General features: G+C 48.3%; 1 protein-coding gene across 3 annotated transcripts in view; it reads left to right on the plus strand.

The window, feature by feature from the left end:
• Positions 1-25,311, plus strand: part of LOC124605338 (RISC-loading complex subunit tarbp2) — a 159,242-nt gene that overhangs the window by 23,277 nt on the left and 110,654 nt on the right. Inside the window, exon 1 of one of the 3 annotated variants that reach the window (XM_047136945.1) lies at positions 22,036-22,055. The exons of the other annotated variants lie outside the window; for them this stretch is intronic. The gene's annotated coding sequence lies outside the window, so the exon portion shown is untranslated. Of the gene's footprint in view, positions 1-22,035; positions 22,056-25,311 lie in introns of those variants that run through there. 3 annotated transcript variants of the gene reach the window in all.

Here is a 25,311-nt window from a genome sequence, read left to right on the forward strand (position 1 = left end):
GAGCCGGCGCTTGAATTGGGTACTGGAGTCTCGGGGCCTTCTGGCTCCGTCTCAGGGTGGGTTCCGTAAAGGCTGCTCCGCCACCGACAATCTGGTGAGCCTGGAGTCGGCCATCCGTACTACCTTTGCCCGCCGTCAGCACCTGGTCGCTGTCTTTTTCGACATGCGGAAGGCATACGATACGACATGGCGTCATCACATCCTTTCTACGCTTCATGGATGGTGTCTTCGGGGCCCTCTGCCGATCTTTATCAGAAATTTTCTGTCATATCGTACCTTCCGCGTGCAAGTCGCGGCTTCATATAGTTCCTCCCGCGTCCAGGAGACCGGTGTGCCACAGGGTTCTGTTTTAAGTGTCTGCCTGTTTGTAATAGCCATTAATGGGCTCGCTGCCGCCGTGGGAAATTCTGTCACCGCTTCCCTGTATGCCGACGACTTCTGCCTTTACTACAGCTCTACTGGCATTGCAGCTGTTGAACGTCAGCTACAGGGCACTATCTGCAAGGCGCAGTCTTGGGCTGTAGCTCATGGGTTCCAGTTTTCGGCAGCCAAGACCTGCATTAAGCATTTCTGCCGGCGACGTACTGTCCACCCGGAGCCGCGGCTTTATCTTGCCGGCGAACTTCTTTCAGTGGTGGAATCACACAGGTTTTTGGGGGTGGTTTTCGATGCCCGGTTGACTTGGCTGCCTCATCCGGCAGCTTAAACAGGCGTGTTGGCAGCATCTAAACATTCTGAGATGAGATGTTGAGCCACACCCGCTGGGGCGCCGACCGATCTACCCTGCTACGGCTCTACCAGGCGTTAATCCAGTCCCGTCTGGATTATGGGAGCCTGGCTTATGGCTCAGCATCCCCATCTGCGTTGCGGGTGCTGGACTCAATTCTCCACAGCGGGATACGCCTTGCCACTGGTGCTTTCCGCACCAGCCCTGTGGACAGCATACTAGTGGAGGCAGGTGTCCCTCCACTGCGGTTACGACGCCAACAATTACTGGCTGCTTATGCTGCCCGCCCATGTTTTTAGCTTGCGCGGGCATCCAAATTACCGTGTCCTGTTCCCGCAGTCAGTCGTCCATTTGCCAGAACGTCGGCCCCGGTCGGGTTGTCCGATTGCCGTACGCGTCAAAGAGCTCCTCTCTGGGCTTGGGTTTTTCCCTGTTCCACCTCCTTTCATGGCACCTCTGCGCACATCCCCGTGGTGTGTGCCTCGCCCTTGCCTTCGGCTCGAATTGGTACAGAGCCCGAAGGACTCAGTCCCTCCGGAGGCCTTCCGATGCCGCTTTTATTCCATCCTGGCCACGTATCAGGGCTTTGGTGTTGTTTACACTGACGGCTCGATGGTTGCTGGTCGTGTCGGTTATGCTTCGACTCTAGGGCACCACTATGAACAACATTCATTGCCAGCTGGCTGCGGCGTTTTTACTGCTGAGCTGGTCGCCATCTTTCGTGCCCTAGAGTATATCCGTTCCTGCTCAGGTGAGTCCTTCGTCATCTGTAGCGATTCCCTGAGCGGTTTACGAGCTCTCGACCAGTGTTTCCCTCGTTCTCGTCTGGTGATGGCTATCCACGAGTCCCTGCATTCTCTTGCCCGTTGCGGCCACTCTGCGGTCTTTGTGTGGACCCCCGCTCATGTCGGTATCCCGGGCAATGAACTTGTTGACCGCCTCGCCAAACAGGCCACCAGTGAACCCACCCTGTACATTGGCCTCCCGGAGACTGATTTGCGGGCGGTCTTCCGCCGCGAAGTACTCTCGCTTTGGGACACTGAATGGCGCAATCTGCCCACGCCAAACAAACTCCGTTCTCTCAAGGCGACGACGCGTGTGTGGCAGTCATCCATGCGAGCCACTCGCAGAGATTTGGTTGTTCTTTGTCGGCTCCGCATTGGCCACACCCGAATGACTCAGTTATTTATTGCGTCGTGAGGATCCGCCTCTCTGTCGCTGTGGGGCGGTTTTGACGGTGGTGCACATTTTATTAACTTGTCCGCTTTTAACTGTGCTCAGGCAGACATTTGCGCTGCCTGATACACTCCCTGCCCTTTTAGTAGATGACTCTGCCATGGTGGACTAAGTTTTGCGTTTTATTCGGGCAGGGGTTTTTTATCGTTTAATCTGAGTGTTTATGTTTTTTAGTGTTGATTCTGGCTTGTAGCCTCTGATTTTAAACTGAGTTTTTAATGTGTTCTTGGTGGTTGGCTTTTCCTCTTTTTTTCTCTATGGTCGGCCAACCACCGTCACACTCTGTGTGTTTTAATTTGTTTTGTCTGATCTCTGTCGGAGTCTTTCTAGTCCTGTGTCGTCGGACGTCTTTTCTGCTATTCGTTTTTATTCTCTTTGGGCGGTTTTAATTTTTTGGAAAAAGGGACCGATGACCATCGCAGTCTGGTCCCTTTAATCCCACAAACCAACCAACAATAACCCTTCTTTGCCAACATTTACCTACTGTCATATTGCTGTTGATCCACTTTTCATCCAAATAGAATATTTCTGTTGCTGCTTCCTTTAGATGTTTCATTTGCACAATGAAACGCAACCGCCAGTCAACAATGTCTCCATGCTCTACCAGTAAAGACCGCTTATTTTGTACATTTTGGCATGTGAATCCCATGGATAACAAAATATTCCGCAGTGAAGTAATACCCCACGTCCAGTCGATCTTTTCTTGTAGAACAGGACGAAGTGTACTCAGACTGGGAGCAATCTTCGGGAGCAATCTTCTGTACCATATAAAAATCTTTGATTGTTTGTTTTACGACAGTCCTGTCAAAATTACCCAACTGGATTTTTCCAGTTGATCTTGGCCTAAATAAAAGAGAATTTAAAAAAAGGGTTAGAGAGTCAGACTGTAAGAATGTGTAGTTAGAAATAACAAGGAGACGTGTCCAGGTGAAGAATCTACTTTTTTAAAACACTTATAGATTAGTGTTAGTTAGTGTAGTAGGTTATGGTCCCTGGTGTCGTACTATGCAGTCACATTTAACTGAATTGAGTGAAAATGATTATAACAGTCCTTACTATTCATATTAAAAAAATTGCGGTGTAACAGGATTCATGCCCGTCAACTTCGGTACAGCAATCAAGCACCATAACCGCTACGCTACAAAGTGAATTGTGTATATAAGACTAATTTACAACTTTAGCCTCAATTTTATATGCCTGTTGGAGGACAAGAAATTCTTTCACACCATAAAAACAAAACGACTACAGTAATTCAGACAAACGGTAAGGCAGATTCAAAGCAATGTCGAACTGAAAAATTTGAACTGAAATTTACCTTTTTTTTGCCGGGAGTTTCTGGTGATTTTCCAGGGTTGTCTTTAGAAAATCTACGTACTCTTTTCACGGAACTGCCGCTCACCCCTGTATAAGTAGCTGTTCGTGTTATTGGCTGCGAAATAGGGTGGAGCAATTTTTTATTTTTGCTCTCTTCTTCGCAGCATTTAGCGACATTACTAATTATTTTTCTTTCTCGACTCCGTAGTGTGCTACCCTTTGCTCTTCTCTGAGGAGTGGATGGAGTATTTGGCGTTGCCTGCGATGGGCCAGGAACCTCTTCATCACTCATAATACAGTGTAAAATTTCACTAAGGAACATAGCGAAGCTCACCAGTCACTTTACAATGGCTACCACAATTCAGTATTACATCACTGAGGTTGGCAGCGGCTGTATGCTAAACACGATTGAACTGAAGTGGACCGAATTTTAACGACTCAGAGCTAGGGAGGCCTGGCTCTTCTTTATGTGAACAAGCAGTATCCCTATCTGCTGGCCAGTTACGTTTCACACATTCGTAGTTATCCTGCGCATCTGAATCGCCGTATCCTTTTCCTATTTTAGAACATGTTTTTTGCTCGCGTATCATGTCATTTCTGGAAACCCAGAATCTACTATGTAGGAATCAACATGGATTCCGGAAACAGCGATCGTGTGAGACCCAACTCGCCTTATTTGTTCATGAGACCCAGAAAATATTAGACACAGGCTCCCAGGTAGATGCTATTTTTCTTGACTTCCGGAAGGCGTTCGATACAGTTCCGCACTGTCGCCTGATAAGCAAAGTAAGAGCCTACGGAATATCAGACCAGCTGTGTGACTGGATTGAGGAGTTTTTGGCAAACAGAACACAGCATGTTGTTATCAATGGAGAGACGTCTACAGACGTTAAAGTAACCTCTGGCGTGCCACAGGGGAGTGTTATGGGACCATTGCTTTTCACAATATATATAAATGACTTAGTAGATTGTGTCGGAAGTTCCATGCGGCTTTTCGCGGATGATGCTGTAGTATACAGAGAAGTTGCTGCATTAGAAAATTGTAGCGAAATACAGGAAGATCTGCAGCGGATAGGCACTTGGTGCAGGGAGTGGCAACTGACCCTTAACATAGACAAATGTAATGTATTGCGAATACATAGAAAGAAGGATCCTTTATTGTATGATTATATGATAGCGGAACAAACACTGGTAGCAGTTACTTCTGTAAAATATCTGGGAGTATGCGTACGGAACGATTTGAAGTGGAATGATCATATAAAACTAATTGTTGGTAAGGCGGGTACCAGGTTGAGATTCATTGGGAGAGTGCTTAGAAAATGTAGTCCATCAACAAAGGAGGTGGCTTACAAAACACTCGTTCGACCTATACTTGAGTATTGCTCATCAGTGTGGGATCCGTACCAGGTCGGGTTGACGGAGGAGATAGAGAAGATCCAAAGAAGAGCGGCGCGTTTCGTCACTGGGTTATTTGGTAACCGTGATAGCGTTACGGAGATGTTTAATAAACTCAAGTGGCAGACTCTGCAAGAGAGGCGCTCTGCATCGCGGTGTAGCTTGCTCGCCAGGTTTCGAGAGGGTGCGTTTCTGGATGAGGTATCGAATATATTGCTTCCCCCTACTTATACTTCCCAAGGAGATCACGAATGTAAAATTAGAGAGATTAGAGCGCGCACGGAGGCTTTCAGACAGTCGTTCTTCCCGCGAACCATACGCGACTGGAACAGGAAAGGGAGGTAATGACAGTGGCACGTAAAGTGCCCTCCGCCACACACCGTTGGGTGGCTTGCGGAGTATCAATGTAGATGTAGATGTAGATTACCCCCCACCAGTCTCTAAATATGGTTCAAGGTGTGATTTTTTACAGGGACCTCATCCTTCAAACTGATGAGGAACTTCGGGACAATCTCGGACGGCGGGGTGTTCACTTTGTTAGGCATGTTCAGAAGGGTCCGAAGGACAATTGCATTGATACTGGTGCCTTTATCCTGGCCTTTGAAGGGGATACTCTCCCTGAGAAAGTAATGATTGTGGTTTATTGACCTGACCTGAATACCTCCCACCTCCTATGAGTTGTTTTAAGTGCTTGCGTTTTGGACACGTCTTCCCGCTGTTCGCAGGCCCGTCTCTGTGGTGACTGTGGACATCCACTCCATGAGGGGAGTTCCTATATTCCCCCTCCTGTGTGTGTTAATTGTCATGGCAATCATTCTCCGTGCTCACCAGATTGCTCAGTATATAAGAAGGAAAAGAAGATACAGGAATACAAGTCCCTAGATCGTTTAACCTACACTGAGGCTCGTAAGAAGTATGCATGTCTTCACCCTGTGTCCATGCCATTTAGTTATGCTTTAGTTACATCTTCACCCCTTCCTGCCCCTTCCTTACCCCAGTCCCGAACCCCTCCCATCCCCCCTCCTCCCCACCCCTGCAGCTCCCACACCCTCTCCTCCGGGTGCCGCTCCCCCTCCCCAGCTGGAGAAGTGTCCCACTTCTTCGGCGTCTGACGGTCAAGGGCGCCCCTCCCGGGATTCCCCTTCCCAGTACCTTCCAAGACAAAGGTCTGCTGCCATGTGATGACCGCGAGAATCACGGTCTGTGGGCCCCCACATCGCTCGATCTCTTTCTGTTCCCGATCTTGCTGCAGCTGCCTCCTTTATGCTGCACAGTCCTCCTCGATCTCAAACAGAAAAGAAGAAGAAACATAAGCCACTGGTGTCACCAGAGGTCCCATCTCCAGCTTCGCAACCTGATTCTGACCTGTTGTTCATGGATGTCGCCCCGTCCTTATCGGTGACAGGTGGTGACCCAGCGGCATGACTGGCTTTAGCCTGTTAAACCCCCATTTGAATCATCGTTCTGTGGTTATCCAATGGAATTGTAATGGATATTACCGTCACCTTCCGGAGTTGAAATCCCTTATTTCTTCTTACTCTGCAGCTTGTGTGGTTCTACAGGAATCTCATTTTACTGATGATCACTCACCGACCTACTGTGGGTTCCATGTTTTCTATCAAAATCGGGTCGGCCCCCTGCAGGCCTCTGGTGGCATTTGTACATTGGTCCATACAGACATTGCTAACACGTGGATTCATCTTCAAATTACATTGGAAGCGGTTGCTGTTTAGGGTCCACCTGGACTCTGAGCTCACGGTTTGCAATCTTTATCTCCCTCCTGACAGGACTCTTACACCTACTGCCTTAACTGCCCTTCTTCAGCAACTTCCTCCTCCCTTCCTCCTCCTTGGGGGTTTTAATGCTCATCATCCCTTGTGGGGCAGTGCATTTCCATCTAGACGAGGTCTTCTCATAGACCAGTTTCTTGTAGACCGCGACTTGTGCCTTCTTAATGATGGCTCACCTACTCATTTTAGTGCCAGTCATGGTACCTTTTCTGCCATTGATCTTTCTCTTTCTTCTCCCTCCCTCCTCCCTTCATTTCACTGGTTGCGACATGACGACCTTTGTGATAGTGACCATTTCCCGTTGATTCTCTCGCTCCCTTCCCACTCCCTGATGGACAGGTTACCTCGTTGGTCTTTCCAACGCGCCGATTGGCCTCTCTATACTGCACAGGTCGTGTTTTCTCCCTCTTTGTCAGATTGTATTGATGACATCCTACATGATGTGTCTGATGCGATTGTTCACGCTGCTAGCCTTGCTGTACCATGCTCATCTGGACCATTTCGCTGCCAGCAACTCCCGTGGTGGAGTACGGCCATTGCCATTGCCATCCGTGATCGCCATCAAGCTTTGCAACACCTTAAGAGGCACCCATCTGTTGCCAACCTTATTAACTTCAAAAGCCTTCGCACTAAAGCCCATTACTTAATCAAACAGAGCAAACAGATGTGTTGGGAATGCTTTGTTTCTTCCCTCAGTTCTATTGTCCCTATGTCACGAGTATGGGCTACACTTCGCTCTCTCCAAGGTTGCCATCGGCAGTCCACCCTCCCAGGCTTTCACCTCCCGCCTGTTGATTCTCACAGAACATCTTGCAACCCATTTTGCAACAGCATCAGCCTCCTATCCGGCTGCTTTCCTTCACCAGAAACAGCGGACCGAAGCTTCCGCCTTATGTTTTACCCCTTGGTCAGTCAGAATCTTACAACAAACCTTTTACTGAATGGAAACTTCTTTACGCACTTTCTTCTTCTCATGATATGGCCCCTGGCCCAGACTCCATTCATAACCAACTGCTTCAACATCTCAGTACTCCAAAACGGCAACATCTCCTCGTGTTTAACCGTATTTGGCTCCAGGGTGACTTGCCTTCGCAGTGGAGGGGTAGCATCGTGGTTCTTGTGCTTAAGCCTGGTAAGAACCCCCTGTTTGTCGAAAGCTATCGGCCACTTAGTCTGACAAATGTTGTTTGCAAATTACTTGAACAGATGGTGGTTTCCAGCCAGTTCCTGTTCCGAGAAGGACGGTTTCTGATTGATCATTTACTTTGCTTGGAATCTGCAATTCGGTAGGCTTTTTCTCAGTGACGCCATTTGGTTGCAGTATTTTTCGACCTTCGCAAGGCCTATGACACGGCTTGGCGCCATCACATCTTACTTCACTTCATCAGTGGGGTCTTCGGGGCCCACTCCTGATTTTTATCCGCCAGTTCTTGTTCCATCGGTCGTTCAGGGTTCGGGACAGTACTGTTCTTATTTCTCATGGACCCAGCAGAATGGCATCCCACAGGGTTCTGTATTGAGTGTACTTCTTTTCCTCATTGCTATCGATGGACTTGGGGCCTCTGTTGGTCCTTTGGTCACCATTGCTCCATATGTGGATGATTTCTGCATTTGGGTTAGTTCCTCTTCGATGGCTTCTGCAGAGTGGCAGCTCCAGGGAGCTATACGGCGTGCCTCTGTATGGACCCTCTCACACGGGTTTCAATTATCTGCTTTAAAATCGCAGGTGGTCCACTTCTGTCGCCATACTACAATCCACCCCAATCCGGAGCTCTATCTCGATGCACAACGATTACCTGTGCTCCCACATTTTCGTTTCCTGGGTCTTCTTTTGGACAACAAGCTCACTTGGCTGCCTCATCTCAGACTTCTGAAGGTAGGATTTTTCCGTAAACTCAATGTCCTTCGCTTCCTTGCCCACACCTCCTGGAGTGCGGACCGCTCCATCCTTCTCTGCCTTTATCGGGCTTTAGTGCTGTCTCGCTTGGACTGTGGTTGTCAAGTTTATGGTTTGGCTGCTCCTTCCACACTGCACCTGCTGGATCTGGTTCACCATTGTGGTATCGGTTTGGCCAGTGGTACCTTCCCTACAAGCCCTGTTGATAGTCTCCTGGTTGAAGCTGGGATCCCTCCCTTTTTGTTCGGTGGTCCCAGCTTCTGGTTTGTTATGCAATCACTGTCCCTTCCTCTCCCACTCATCCTTCCTATTCTATCCTGTTCCCAGACCATGGACATCACCCACCCGATTTCCGCCCTCGGGCGGGTTTACCGGTTGGGCTCTACCTTGCGTCTCTTTCCCATGATTTGCAGCTTCCTTCTTTGTCCTGTCTTCCACACTCCCTTACCCCCCCCCCCCCCCTTTCCGCTTAGTTCCTTGGCCCCAAATTTGGGTGGATCTCCGCCGAGGTCCCAAAGATTCCATTCCCCCGATGGTGTTCCGTTGTTTCTTACACCGATGGCTCTAAATCTGCTGATCGTGTGGGATATGCCTTCACGTCCTCTGTTGGCACGGAAAATCGTCTCCTACATGTGGGGTGTTTATTGCGGAATTGATAGCAATTGCGCAGGCCCTTACCTTTATTAAACAGTCCCAACACAACCGTGTTTTGTTATGTACGGACTCAATGAGTGGCCTTCTGGCTATTGACCGGTATTTTTCCTGCCATCCCTTGGCGTCGGCCATCCATGACCATCTCGCTGATCTTCACCGTGCTGCTTGTTCCCTTGACTTCCTTTGGGTCCCTGGCCATGTGGGTATCCCAGGTAATAAGCTTCTTGCTGATCGTTTGGCTGGGGGAGCAGTCACTAACCCCCTCCCCCCCCCCCCCCCCTCCCCCGTTCTCTACAACCCCTCCTGCAGCAGATTTATGGCTTCACATCAAATCCCACTTCGCACAATCATGGGCCAACTCTTGGGAGGCTACTCCCCTGTCTAATAAACTTTGTGCGATTAAGGTGACACCTGTCCCGTGGCGTTCTTCCTTCCGGCTCTCCCGAAAGGCTTCAACCATCCTGTGTCGTCTCCGCATCGGCCATACCAGGTTGACCCATGGTTTTCTTTTGTGTAATGAGCCACCCCCACTTTGTGGTTGTGAAGCCTTCCAGTCAGCAGCCCACATTTTGGTGGAATGCCCCCTTCTTTTGTTTCTGCATACTAAGTACCGACTTCCCCGCACTTTAACTTTAATGTTGGCTGACAATTCCCAGATGGTCAAACTGGTTCTCAGTTTCCTCCGTGAAAGTGGTTTTTATTCTCAGTTTTAAGGTTTTTAAACTCACTCTGGTGTTAGGGCAGATCGGTGAGAGTTGGGGTGTCTCCCACTGTAAGCTGTGTTAGGGGATTCCCGACTCCCGTCCCTTTTACTTTGTTTTTATCACTTTTTAGAATTGGTTAGTCTCCTTTTCCTCATACGCACCTCTACATTCTAGCGTTTGAACACTTTTAAATAGCAGGTTCCCCCTGCGGGTTCGGGGGTAAGAATAGGCCCGCGGTATTCCTGCCTGTCGTAAGAGGCGACTAAAAGGAGTCTCAAACGTTTCGGCCTTCTGTGATGGTCCCCTCTTGGGTTTGACCTCCTTTTTTCTTCCAAATTTCCGTCGTCAGTGCGTGCCATTTGGGGAAGGACACCTTACGTGGTGTTTTTGTATTGGTCCATCATGCTCCACCATCTTGCATGTTACCTATTGTCGTGGGGGGGGGACTACGCCCAACATCTTCTGGGTGGTCTCCTCCTCGCCTTGTGCGCACTCTTCTTCTTAGCGCCTACGACAACTGTGGACCCTTTAAACACCTAAAATCCAGCACGGTAGCCAGTCCGTTGTGGTGGGGTCGTCATGTACCCTCTTGGTGGTAGCCCCCTGACCACGCAGGGATCGCACTACAGATGCCTGAGCTGTTTCCTCCCCATGCATGCCAAGGAGTACGTGCCCATCTTGTCTGGGGCACGGGGACTCCGGGCAACGGGATATCGGCCAGGTACCCGTTGCTTTGGCTGGGTGGCGCCCTTGGGGAGAGCCCTCGTTCGGAGTAGGTGGCATCTGGGCGGATGTGGCGCAATGAAGCGCAATAAATCACATCAAGCTGGTGGTCGCACGGCCACCAGCGTCTCTAAGCGAGGTAGAGTCGACTTCGATGCTGCGCAGTATGACCCTCAGACGTTCCCCTCGTTGGCTGCGCCATGGGAGGGACGCCGATCTAGTGCCAAGCGGGAGCCTTACGTACCGCAATACCTTGTCTGCAGCAGGACTGATGGTGACTCCTTTCTTCTGACGAAGCCTATGTTTTTTGTGGAACACCTGGAGGATAAGTTTGGGGAAGTGGCGGGGTTGTCAAAAATGAGGAATGGGTCCATCCTCCTCAAGACGTCCTCCCCAGCCCAGCCCAGTCACGAGCGTTGCTCTTGTGTGATAAGCTGGGTGACGTCCCTGTTACCGTCACTCCCCACAGTAGCTTAAATATGGTCCAGGGGATTATTTACCATCGTGACCTCTTGTTGCAATCCGATGACGAGCTGAGAGCCGCCTTGGAACGACGTGGTGTGCATTTTGTCCGTCGTGTCCATCGAGGACCCAAGACAAACAGGGTGGCCACCGGTGCCTTTATCTTGGCCTTTGAGGGTGATGTCTTGCCCGAGAAGGTCAAGGTGATGGTTTACCGTTGCGACGTCAAGCCATACGTGCCTCCCCCGATGCGGTGCTTCCAGTGCTGGAAGTTTGGGCATATGTCCTCCCGTTGCCCATCCAGCGCTACATGTCGAGATTGCGGACGCCCCTCTCATCCTGATTCTCCATGTGCACCTCCGCCTGTATGTGTTAACTGTGGGGAGCACCACTCTCCATGCTCGCCGGATTGCCCCGTTCTTCATAAGGAGCGGAAGATCATGGAATTTAAGACCCTGGACCGGCTTACTTATCGAGAGGCTAAACAGAAATATGAAAGGTTGTATCCTGCTTCCCTTCGAACATCTTATGCTGCAGCCACGTTATCGTCGCCCGCACGAGCGACGGTTGTCGCTTCATCTGTGCCGCCTTCAGTGGGCCCTCGGGGCCATGTATCTCTGTCTGCCCCCCTCGTGCCTGGGGGCAAGCCTTCCTCTCTTGCCCCCTTAGCAGTTGGGGGCAAACCCTCTTCTGTCGCTCCCCCCAAGCTTACTTCGGGAGTGACATCTGCTCCACAACTGGGAGGCTCGATTCCTCCCCCTCCTTCTCCGGCGGCGTTGCCTCCGCCGGTTCCTCTCTCGCGGAAGGGGTCCCTCGGGGCTCTCCCTTCCTCCGTTTCTTCTCCTTCCCAGCCAGATGTCAGCCAGTGGCTGAAGGTTCCGCCACCTGCTGGTCGTAGGGCTTCTGCGTCGTCGTCGGCCTCCGACGCTCCTTCAGAGAAGCTCTCCCAGCCCTCTCACCCTAAGGGCAGACGCGAGAAGAAGGAACGGAATGTGTCCAAGAAGGACGTTCCGGCGGTTTCAGCACCGCCTGCTGTACATAGTCCTGGCTCCGGGGATGAGGTGGAGATCCTCGCCTCTGCCGCGGATCTCGCCCTCACGGAACCCTTGGGGGCCTCTCCTATGGACTCAGCTGACTCTCCCCCAGTGGCGGCGGTTGGCTCTGACGCGCTGTCTGCCTCTTAGTCGCATTCACGCCCTCCCAGTCCCTTCCTGCTTCCATTCTCCAATGGAACTGCGGCGGTTATTTCCGCCACCTGCCAGAGCTCCGGATGCTTCTGAGTGATTCCCCTGTTCTCTGCATTGCTCTGCAGGAAACTTGGTTTCCTGCACTGCGGACCCCCGCCCTTCGCGGTTATCGGGGATACTATAAGAACCGTGCTGCCTGTCAACGAGCGTCAGGTGGGGTTTGCCTCTTTGTTCACCACTCTGTCTGTAGCTCGCCAGTACACCTTCAGACGCCTTTAGAGGCAGTTGCTGCCAGGGTTGAGCTCTCGCCGGCTATTACTGTATGCTCTGTTTACATTCCTCCGGATGGGGAGCTCCCCCGCCATGTCTTGGCTGCGCTGCTGGCTCAACTCCCGCCACCATTGCTGCTTCTGGGCGATTTCAATGCCCACAATCCTCTATGGGGTGGGACTGTCTCCGATGATCGCGGTCGGGCCGTGGAGCATGTGTTGGCTCAGCTCGACCTTAGCCTCTTGAACACCGGTGCTCCCACACATTTCAGTGTGGCCCATGGCTCGTTCTCGGCCATCGATCTCTCTATTTGCAGCCCTGGACTTGTCCCATCCCTCCACTGGAGGGTGCATCCTGACCTGTGTGGCAGTGACCATTTTCCCATCTATTTGTCATTGCCACAGTGTCATTCTTTTGGGCGCTTGCCCCGCTGGGCTTTCCACAGGGCTGACTGGCCAGCTTTTACTTCCGCTGTAACCATAGCGTCTCCCCCACAGGGTGACATTGACGAGGTGGTCCGTGTTTTCACCACGTCCATCATTTCAGCGGCCGAGGCTACCATCCCCCGTTCCTCTGGCCTCCCTCGGCGGAAGGCTGTCCCCTGGTGGTCGCCGGAGATTGCTGAGGCTATTCGCGACCGTAGGCGGGCTCTCCAGCGTCATAGGCGGCACCCGTCTCTGGAGACCCTCATCGCCTTTAAGAGGCTCCGTGCCTTCGCCCGTCGACTTATTGCACGGAGTAAGCAGGAGTGCTGGGAGAGGTACGTCTCCTCCCTGGGCTCCCGTGTCTCGTCCTCGCACGTGTGGTCCCGTATCCGGCGGATTTATGGCTCCCAGACCCCTGTGGGTGTCCCTGGGCTCTCCTTGGACGGCGCTGACTGCACGGACGCTGCCGCCATTGCTGAACGGCTAGCCGCGCACTTTGCTCAGAGCTCTGCGACTGCCTCCTATCCCCCCGCCTTTCGCTCTCTAAAGGAGCGAGCCGAGCGGACGCCGTTCTCATTCCACACGCGTCGTTCTGAAACATACAATGCTCCTTTCAGCGAGAGGGAATTCCTCGCCGCCCTCGCCGATTGCCCTGATACGGCACCAGGCCCAGACAGCATCCACGCGCAGATGCTGAAGCATCTCTCCAGGGACTGCCAGAGACACATTCTCGCGATATTTAATCGCATTTGGAGCGAAGGCGTGTTCCCGTCGCAATGGCGGGAGGGCGTTATTGTCCCCATCTTGAAACCCGGTGCGGACCCACTGGCGGTGGACAGCTATCGTCCCATTACCCTCACCAACGTTTTGTGCAAATTGCTCGAACGTATGGTGGGGCGGCGTTTGTGTTGGGTCCTTGAGTCGCGCGGTCTCCTCGCTCCATCCCAGGGTGGCTTCCGTCGGGGCCGGTCTGCAGTGGACAATTTGGTGCGGCTGGAATCTGCTGTCCGTACGGCTTTTGCCCGACGTCAGCATCTTGTTGCTGTATTTTTCGATCTGCGGAAGGCGTCTGACACCACATGGCGGCATCACATCCTCGCCACGTTGCATGGGTGGGGTCTTCGTGGTCGGCTCCCGGCTTTTCTTCAAAACTTTTTATTGCGCCGCTCTTTCCGGGTGCAAGTCGGTGCCACCTCTAGTTCCTCTTATATACAGGAAAATGGGGTCCCGCAGGGCTCGGTGTTGAGCGTCTCCTTATTTTTAGTGGCCATTAATGGTCTGGCAGCAGCAGTGGGGTCGTCGGTGTCTCCTTCTTTGTATGCCGACGACTTCTGCATCTCATTTAGCTCCACGACTACGGGAGTCGCCGAACGCAGGCTGCAAGTCGCCGTTCGCAAGGCAGCATCATGGGCACTGACTCATGGCTTTCAGTTCTCTGCTGCCAAGACTCGAGTAATGCACTTCTGCAGGCGTCGGACGGTCCACCCTCATCCTGCACTTTACCTCGACGGCCACCTGCTTGAAGTGGTGGACACTTGCCGCTTCTTGGGACTCGTGTTTGATGCCCGGCTCACATGGGTTCCTCATGTTACTCAGCTGAAGCAAAAATGCTGGCGGCACCTCAACGCCCTCCGCTGCCTTAGCCACACGTCTTGGGGTGCAGATCGCTGCACGCTGCTGCGGTTGTACAGAGCCCTTGTGCAGTCCCGGCTTGATTATGGGAGCCTGGCCTATGGGTCTGCGTCCCCCTCAGTGTTAAAGTTGTTAGACCCCATACACCACTGTGGGGTTAGGCTTGCCACTGGCGCTTTTCGCACCAGCCCCGTGGATAGTCTACTGGTGGAGGCCGGGGTTCCCCCACTGCGGATTCGCCGCCATCGTCTGCTTGTCGACTATGCTGTCCACGTTCATTGCTCGCCAGATCATCCCAATCGTCGCCTGCTTTTCCCTGCTATGGTCCTCCATCTGCCCGAACGGCGCCCTAGGTCTGGGCTTTCCATAGCTGTCCGTGTCCAGTCCCTGCTGTCAGAACTGGGGTCATTCCCTCTTCTGCCTCCCTTCCGGGTCCGTACACCTACGCCTCCCTGGTGTTTGTCCCGGCCGTCCGTCCGTCTGGACTTGGCACAGGGACCCAAGGACTCGGTTCCGCCTGTGGCCCTCCGTCGCCGTTTTCTTGCTCTCCTCGCCTCATTTTCGGACTGTGAGACTGTCTACACTGATGGTTCCCTGGTTGATGGTTGCACTGCCTACTCTTTTGCTCATGCTGCTCATGTTGAGCAGCGCTCCTTGCCGGCTGGCTGCAGTATTTTTACTGCAGAGCTGGTGGCCATATTGCGCGCTCTTGACCATATGCGTTTCTGCTCAGATAGGTCCGTCGTGATCTGCAGTGACTCCCTGAGCAGCCTTCAGGCCATCGACCGCTGCTATCCCTCCTCTCCTCTGGTGTCCTCCATTCAGGAGACTGTTTCCGACATTGCCCGTTCTGGTCGTTCGGTGGTCCTGGTTTGGACGCCCGGTCATGTTGGCATCCCAGGGAACGAACGTGTAGACAGGCTGGCCAAAGGGGCGATCGACGCCCCGGCTTTGGAGATCGGCCTTACGGCTCGCGACCAGCAGATGGTGTTGCGCCGTAAGCTGATTGGGATGTGGGCTGCTGAGTGGCGTGGCATGACAGCCCCGAATAAACTGCGGGCTGTCAAGGAGACGACCGCCGTGTGGCGTTCCTCCCTGCGGGCTTCTCGCAGGGACTCGGTAGTCCTGTGTCGGCTGCGCATCGGCCATACGTACCTGACGCACGGCCATCTCTTGCGTCAGGAGGATCCCCCCCTGTGTCAGTGTGGGTCCCGGCTGACGGTTGGCCACATTTTGCTGGAGTGTCCTCGACTGCGCACACTCCGGCAATCTTTTAATCTCCCGGGCACTTTGGCTTTGGTTTTATCTGACGATGCCTCCAGGGCTGATGACGTTTTAAATTTTATCCGTGGTAGTCCGTTTTATGGTTCGATTTAGGGAGGTCCTGCACCTTTCCCTTTCTGTGTCTTTTGTCCTTGTGTCTGTTGCTGTTCTGGTGTGCCGTGAGATGGTTGACTCTTTCCCATTTTTGTTCTCGTGGTCAGTCAACCAGTCTCCGGCCATCTTCCTTTCTTCTGTTTCTTTCTGTCTGGTGTGCCTCTGTCCTGTTCTTGTTTGTAGTGTTTGTTGCTGCGTTTGTGTTCTTTTAGCGCCTGGGGGGACGTCTCCTCCCCCTTTGGTTTTTACCTTCTCCATCGATTTTGGGCTCGCCTGATTTTGGAATGGGGGACTGATGACCTTCGCTGTTTAGTCCCCCTTAAACATCCCAACAACCACCACCACCAAATAGCAGGTGGTCTTGCTTCTACTGCTTCAGAGGTGGGATATTTCCTGCCTCTAGCATAGCATTGGGGTTGCTCTCTTGCTGACTTCTATCATTTTGTTTTTACCATTGATGACACGACTGCACATTTATGTTTTTTAGCCTTTTCCCTTTTATTGTTGTGACTTTTCTGATATGTCAAACTGTCTGAATGGACCACATTTGAAACAAGGGATTGATTACCTTGCTGTTTGGTCCCTTCAACCCCAATCAACCAACCAACCTACCTTTTCCCACCCATGGCAATTCACCTCCTGCATCGGTGGCCCAGGTCAGGGCTTCCACTTGCAGTTTGTGTCCGTTCCCTTCTTTCTGAACTGGAGTTCTTGCCTTTACCACCTATACACCTCCATGGTGTACACCTGGGCCGCGGCTTCGCCTGGACCTCTCACATGACCCTACAGACTCAGTTAACCCCGCGGCTCTCCGCTGCCACTTCCTCTCGATTCTTGAGATGTACCGTGGCCACGAAGTGGTTTACACTGACAACTTGATGGCTGATGCTCACATCGGCTTCATGTATGTCCATGGAGGACATACTGAATAGCATTCCTAGCCCTATGGCTGCAGTGTTTTCACTGCCGAGCTGGTGGCCATATCTCATACTTATGAGAACATATGTTCATGCCCTGGGGAATTGTCTCTTCTGTGTACTGACTCCTTGAGCGGCCTACAAGCTATCGACAAGTGCTACCCTCGTCGTCCTGTGGTACCGACCATCCAAGAGTCCATCTGTGCCCTGGAACGGTCCAGTTGTTCAGTGGTGTTTCTCTGGACCCCAGGTCACGTCAAAATCCCAAACAACGAACTTGCCAACAGGCTGACCAAACAGGCTATGCGGAAATCGCTTATGGAGATTGGCTTCTCTGCAACTGACCTGCATTCAGTACTACGCCACAAGGTTTTGCGGCTTCGGGAGACGAAATGGCATAACCTCAGCACGCTCAACAAACTGCGTACCATTAAGGAGACCACGAATGTGTGGCAGTCCTCCATGCGGGTCTCTAGCAAGGACTCTGTGGTTCACTGCTGGCTCGCTGAGCTGTGCTCCTTAGGCTGCCCTGCAATGGACTCTTCAGTTACCAGACTCATTGCGATTAATTTTAGCTGACAACACCTCATCGGCTAATTTAGTTTTACGTTTTATACGTGATGGTGGATTTTATCATTCTATATAAGTTTTAGCGCATGTCCTTTGTCCCTTTGTGTTCTCCATTCTAATGCTTGTAGAGTGGATGTTTTAATGTGTCGCAGAGTGGCTGGCTTTTCCTTTTTATTCTCGTGCTTGGCCAGCCACGGTCATCTGCTCACTTGTTTTTACCCCTTCTACCTGTTTCTTGCTTCTCTCTGTGGTTTTCTTTTCCTGTTTTGTCCATAGTAGTGTATTTGTCCTTCTGTCATTCTTCTGGTTCTTCCTTTCTGTTATTTTGCTGTATATCTCCTTTCTTTTCTTCTTTCCGTTGTGTAATTATTTTACCGGGAACTAGGGATCAATGACCTCGCAGTTTGGTCTCCTCCCCCTCCTCCCTTTCAAGACCAACCAACCTATCCCTTTTTTACACCTGTAATGCAGTAGTCGGTTTCTTTAGAAGTTTCTCCACAGTGACTGTATTCTATGAAGGTTCCCTTCCATTATGAACTGTTCTACTGGGTACATATCTATCCAGTGGGTGGTCAGCTGTTCATTCAACTGGAGCCAGAGTTCCTCTACATGCTCCCACCCTGTGCTGAAAGTTTCAAGTTCCTCTTTGAGATATTACATTACTGAATTTTTTGTATAGTTTACTGAACATATATGTCTTTCTGCTTGTTCTAGTTGCCCTTTGTACTCTGGTAATCGTTGTTGCCACAACTGCATCAAGGTCACTGATACCAGTTTCGGTGTGGACTTCCATAAAGAAGTCAGGTCTGTTTGTTGCCATTGGATCCAGTACATTTCCATTGTGAGTGGGGGTCCTAACTACATGTTTTAGCAAGTTTTCAGAGAAGGCATTTAGTAAAGTTTCACAGGATGTCTTATCATTAGCACCACTAACAACTGTAATTTTCCCAGTTGATTATTGGGTTATTAAAGTCTCCACTGATGGTTATAGTGTGACTAGAGGACTGACATACGAGGGAACAGAGGTTTTCTCTAAAGTTTTTGTTTAGATCAGGAGATGTGTCTGGTGGGCAATAGAAGGATTAGATTACCATTTTATGCCCACCCCTGATAGTGAGTCTTGCTCAGACAGTCTCACATGTAGCTTCAATTTCTGTCTCAGTGGATTTGACTTTCTTGTCTATTGTGACAAATACACCACCTCCATTTCCCATTAGCTTATCCTTTCTCTGTGCAACCAATTTCCCCAAAAATCTCATTGCTTTCTGTATCTAGTATTATGTGAGCTCCACTGCTTTTCATAAGTGCTTCAAACTCTGGCACTTTGTTGTGAATGCTTCAGCAGTTTACCATTAGGAATTTAATACTCTCACATTTGTGAGGCACTTCTTTTAATCTTTCACTGATGCTTCTGGGTTTCCTACAGCTATTGTTACCTGGATTTGATGGAGAGTCACCTAATCTAAAAATATCTTGTGTGCAACTATCTGAGTAGCAACCTCTGACATGTAGTGCTCACATGACCTATTTAAGGGGACCCTCCAGTTTTCAACACTATGGCACAAGTCCAGGAAGTTGCAGCCTAGACTGTCACGGAACTTTTAAATACTCTGATTCAGTCTTTCCCCTTGACTCAGAATCTGGGGACAATGCTGCAAATTGTGAGCTTCGTTGGAACTCAATGTGCAAGGCTGGTCTTCTCAACCTTCTCTGCCAGTCGCTGGAAAGACCCAAGAATGACGTAGAAGCTCAGGCGACAGGCAGCGTTTGTTCCAACATGCGTCACAATCTGCAGTTGGTTGCACCATGCTCCCTCAATGGCTGCAGGAAAAGCCTCGTCAACATGTTGAATGAGGCCCCCAGGCATACAGACTAGTGCACCTAGTGTCCTTTCCTGTCCCTTGCTGCCATTTCTCTAAGGGTTAAGATCATTTGCCATATGTTTGAACTGCTAACAGTTAATAGACCCTATCTTTTTCTTTTGTTTGCCTTCTCTTACCACTGGACTAAAAAGGTTTCTCCAAAATGGATGAAGTGAGTCCCACTGGCTCAGTTTCAGTGAAAGACAGCACCTTGAACATATTGGTTAGAGGGTTTGGTGTAATACCATGAGTACTACCTGGTCCTTGTGCACACTGTATAGGATGCCTAGATCTGTGATTGAACCACCGCTCTTAGTCAACTGGATGAGTAATGACAGATCCCATACTTCCTGCAGAGGAGACAAGATCCATAGACGATGATAGTACTTGAGGGACATTTGGTACTGGTGCTACAGGTGCCAGCATGATTCTCAGGAGCTCTTGGAACACCCCGATTCTCAGCAGCTGCCAATCATTTGACAGTAGTTGGGGTAATTTCCAGCTTCTTATGAATGTCAATCCACTCATCTCGTGTTAAAGAATGGCATTCAAAGTGTATCTGCATTTTGGATGGTTTGGTATTACAGGATAGTGAATAAATAACTTCAAACTTAGCCAGGTGATTATCTTTTATGTCTGCTGAACTAAAAAAAGGAATTATTAAGGCAACAGAAAAACCTGAAGTAAAAGTTGCTGATTCCCTGAAACTTTTTGAGGTGAACTGTAGTAGTTAGCAAACTTGGGAATAGAGTTAATTTATGATAAATTTAGATAATATATACTTCTCTTTAAGGGAAAAATAGATGTAACACAATATGTTAGAATATCTGCTAGAGTAACTAAATCACAAACGAACATTTACTGTGAGATTATGCACAGGACAATGGTAACTTCCAAAAATTATGAAAAATGCACATTTATTTGCACTGATCTAAAATGAAATTTGGAGTGATAGTCTTTGCCAGTAACTGTGAATCAAAAATGCTGCCTTGCTGCAATATGAGTTATCCAAGAGCATTTGTACTGGTAACTTACAAAAATATAGTATTGTAAGCCTCAGAAATTTTCAAAAGTGACGTATCTCTCACGTAATCATACAATGAAACTAGAGGAAGATGGTTTTCAACAAAGACAGGTATACTGTTCTCAAAAATTTTAAAAGGGCACAAATAAGTGTAAGCCTACAATTGCCGATAACAGTATGAGTTTATCGCGGCACTCGCGAATGTTTGTGATTTCACAGTATGTCACAATACAAACAAGTTCTGATAGTGAAAGATTATGCAGAAGCAATGTGAACAGTAAAATATGTGAATCTAGAACTTCAGATTGGCACATAAATCTTGCAAACACGGTCTTGCAAAAAGGAAAATTCCAAAGTCTGCTTTTACATTTAAGGAAATGTGCGAATTGCACCGACTTTTTACTTAGCTGTTTCCATGCCCACTTCTACACTGGCCTGCTGAAGAACAACACTGCAGCATGAATTTATCTGTCAAAATCTAGAAAATTGTGCAGCACCAACAAAGCATGTCTTCTGCGTGTTGCAGCTAACAATGCTTCTGGTGTTGCTGGTACCCTGTCACGCATAGTGCCTCTGGGCTCCCCTTGCTCTCACTGCTCCCCACCTGTTCTTTACCCTTCCTGTCATCCCTGACATTGCTTATACCTATTTGTTTACCCGTTTTCCTTTGCCTTTGCCATTGACTGGACTGTGCTGTTGGCGTTGTTCTTCCCTTAGTTTCTGCCACCTTGGATCCTGGGACCAATGCCATCGCTGTTTGGCACTTCCCCACCCAACCAATTGAGTACTGCTAGTGTGTTTTGGATTGCCACCAGGTTGAATTAAAGGAAGACCATGAAGCAGTTCAGAGGTGGGCTGCTAGATTTGTTGGCAGTAGGTTCAGTGAACACTCTGATGTTAGAGATGCTTCAGGAACTCGGACAGGCATCTCTGGAGGGAAGATGACTTCTTTTTGAGGAACACCAGTGAGAAAATTTAGTGAATCAGCCTTCGAAGCTGACTACAGGGTGATTCTAGTGGTTCCAACCTATATTTTGTGTAACATCCATAAAGGTAAGAGAAATTAGGGCTTACACAGAGGCATATAGATAGTCTTCGTTTCCTTGCTCTGTCTGTGAGTGGAACATAAAAGGAAAGTCTAGTAATGGTACAAGTTACCCTCATGTTGACAGAATTGCTAAGAAATGGCCGACACCTCATTGCCACTGTCAGTGGATCCATTGGTCTTCAGTCTCATCATTTAAGCACACGATAGCCATCAGCATGTCTTGAGTTCCCCGTAAACACCACCACCCAGCCAAATTCAATAGAATTTCATTGCCTGTCCTACGGTTACCTGATACTTCCATCAGTTTAAATGCAATCAAATCCTACAATAGACCTCTCTCGTCTTGGTGACTTCCATTATCCTCTCTGTAGCTGTTTGTTCTTCCTTCAACATATTTTGTTTCTGACGCAGACTTCTCTGCCGATGATTTTCTTTGTGTCTAAAATAATCCTCCTGACTCCGCCATTTTGCTTAGTGCTTCTTTTCTGTGATCATTGGTTTTAATTTAAATAAGTAAATAAATATTTTCAATATTTGACATGGAAACATTTCTGATAGCTAAAGGAAATAGTTAATCTAAATCTCGATTAACTCTGGCCTTTATCATGTTCCTAGAAATGCATTTTTGTCCCACTGTCATTTTGTTTGTTCCTTTACAGTGCTATTGCTACTTGATTAAGGCACTGGATTTAATGTTGACTCTGTGCCAATGGTTTGGTTTGTTGCTGCTGCTGCTTCTGCTGCTACTACTACTACTGCGAGAAAACCTCTTCAGATTCTTTGTAGAAAAACTGCAGTTTCCTGCAGCCTTGACATATCTCATGTTTGCTTATAGCTGCAGGTAACGAGTGATGAAGTCTTATTTTAATTTTTGGATCCACAAACTTGTAAATGTTCTGCACTTTCAAGAAGTTTTGTGGTTTGTACAGGATGAATGTTTTCCAGTGACTTGAATTGCAAAAATGATTTCTTGTAAGGTAACTTGTAACTGCAGCCCCAGTTGACAACATAGTTCTATTTTATGTTAACCAATAATGCGTCAGTTGTTTTAGTAGGACTTTCCTCACATCTTGCAACTCTTAATTGCAAATTCTGTAAATACTGCTTAACTCTACTATTAATTCTGAAATCTGTCCCTTTTATCACTGTCCTTTCTTGGTGTTTTTGACAAATGTGCACAGGAATGGACCTGTTTCATGGTCTCGTGGTTATTTTCTGTTCCGAGGTTTCTCCATCAAGGTATTCTAATTCTGCAGCCTGCTTTCCTATCAGTTCATTTCCAAATGCACAGCATTGTATGTTAATCATTGTTGAAATAATATCTGAATCATTCAGCCACAAATCTGCTTCAGGAACATCTGTGTGTTGTACGAAGAAGCTGTGTTAAGCACTGTATAGTGATGTGATGCCACCATTTATTCGTGTTATTCAGACTGTAAATAAATTCTGTTTGAACAGTACTCACATATAGTGTGTTGTTCAGAATTGTTTTGTTGTACCATTTCCACTGAGTGAGAATTTAGCAACACTTTTACACACTTTAGAGGTATGACTATAGGACCAGTCACAATCCATTACTAGATGCTCAGCTGCTTCAGTAACAATGAGAAATAAATTATATGAATGACATTCAACAAAATATGGGTAGAAGGAATTTTTACTACATAGTGGAAGAAAGCAAAATTAACAAATACGAAAACAGGGAAATAAATGCTCATAGTAAGGACTTTCGTGACTGTCCTGCTGGCAACTCTCTAAACTGCCAGGGCAGGTGGCAAATAAGGCTTTCATGCTGGCTTGAATGTAGATATTTGTTGAGCATATAAGGTTGAACGCCATGTTCCACGCCAAAAAAAATTTTAGGACCTGAAGATCACAGCAAAGTCTGTTGAAACCAGTTGTCTTAAAGCAATCTAGGTTGTTAAATGTTTTTTAACAAGTAAAACAGATCACTGTTTCGCTCTTCTCAAAATAAGACAGTACTTCAGTTTGGATTCAGACAGTGCTGATCGATTGTTTATAATCGTAGACAACTGTAATCTACCATGAGATGCCTTCATGCAGTGTCAATGTCTTATCGTAGATTTTCTTTACTTATGAAAGTCGTATGACACCACACGGAGAGATCAAAATCTGAGGCATGAATAGGACATCATGAGCAATGTGGCCATCTTTGTACAAAACTTCTTATCTTCTAAATTCTCTTGCATGAGAGTAGGATCAACCCTTAGCAACCTAGGTGGACAAGAAAAGAATTTTGCATTGCGATAAACAGAATTGTGGCCACAACAGGGCCTAATGTATCATCAATGCTGTATCAGGGTGGCAATTCTTCTGGAAGAACTGAAATTCTCCGTAAATTACATTTTACCTGGAAAAGATGAAAATTCCTGGGAATTTCAGAAATTTCACATCTCAGGGAATTCTGTGCTTTTACCATAGCATTAAATGTTATTGAGTTTTATAAATAAAAAAAATTAAAATATTTAATATTTCCAAGGGTCCTAATTATATGGATATTATTTCATACAAATTATTGATGTTTAAACTGCCACTTGTGGCTAGTGTGTCAGCTGAGAAGAAACAAAAAACCATTATTGTGGTATGCAAACTCCCCCCCCTCCTGCACCACCACACACACACACACACACACACACACACACACACACACACACCTACCTACCTACCTACCTACCTACCTACCTGCTATGCGCACCAGCAATTCACTAGGAGCTTTGACCATTCCCATTTCCTGGGCTTATTCCTCAATAGTAAGCTAATTTGCCTGCCACATGTCAAGCAACTAAAGGCTCAACTCACCATCTTATTTTCAGTAAACCTCCAGGAAGTAGATTGTTAACTTGGAAATACCTTCCAAGGAGTAGTTAAAATTGTCCTTATAAAATTCTGTATGTCACTAATCTCAACCTGATTAGTTTGCAGTACTGATAACAGATGGATCCATTTCCTCATCTATCCTTGGATTATTACACCCTGTACACAAAGTGAGGCAGCATAGTAGATAGCACACTGGACTCCCATTTGGGAGACAATGGTTAAAAGCCACATTGGACCATCCAGATTTAGATTTTCTGTGATTTCTCTAAATTGTGCCAGGCAAGCTCCAGGGTGGTTTCTTTGAAAGGTTGTGCCAAATTTCTTTGCCCATCCTTAAATGCCTGAGCTTGTGCTCAGTTTGTAATGACCGTCTTGTTGACAGGATGTTACACCCTAATCCATCTTTCCTTTCTTCCTTCCTTCCTTCAACCCTGTGATGGGAGCTTTCCATATGACTCAGTAGCAGCTTCATGGTGTAGGCAAGTATTCCTCCAATGAAATTACAATGTTAACAGCTTGTAATTAACTGCAGAATTAAAATATATAGAATGGCTTCTGTCCAGTCTTCTTCCATAACCATAACACTTATTAGTTGTATAGCCAAAAGAGAGAGAGAGAGAGAGAGAGAGAGAGAGAGAGAGAGAGAGAGAGAGAGTGGGGCTGGAAGAATAAGGTACGTTTTAGAAATGTTCTCTTGTACTCTCATTCCAGCAGTGTACACCACTTATCCTGCCACGCAGTTGGACCCCAAGCGTGGCGTGTAAGTTGACATAGCTCAAGGAATTTGCTGCTATCAGTTCTACTCCGTCATTCAAGAATATGTATACACTTACACAGATCACTCCAAACCCTGAGGGAAAGTTGCGTGTACATATGTCCACAAGGTCTTCAGACACTGCCGCGCGAGATTAGCCGAGCGGTCTGAGGCGCTGCAGTCATGGACTGTGCGGCTGGTCCCGGCGGAGGTTTGAGTCCTCCTTCGGGCATGGGTGTGTGTGTTTGTCCTTAGGATAATTTAGGTTAAGTAGTGTGTATGCTTAGGGACCTTAGCAGTTAAGTCCCATACGATTTCACACACATTTTGAACATTTTTTTCTTCACACAGCAGTCTGTAGCAAGTGAATGAAGCATTTATATGGCAGAATTGCCACTATCTGTATCAAAACTCACTTCAGCTGAGAAACTCTTGTATATGACAACTTTTATCAGATCTTCCCTAACAATAACAGGATGCTTTTGGAACAGCCCATCGTGTATGA

Source organism: Schistocerca americana, chromosome 3, assembly GCF_021461395.2.
Source record: "Schistocerca americana isolate TAMUIC-IGC-003095 chromosome 3, iqSchAmer2.1, whole genome shotgun sequence".
NCBI lineage: Eukaryota > Metazoa > Arthropoda > Insecta > Orthoptera > Acrididae > Schistocerca > Schistocerca americana.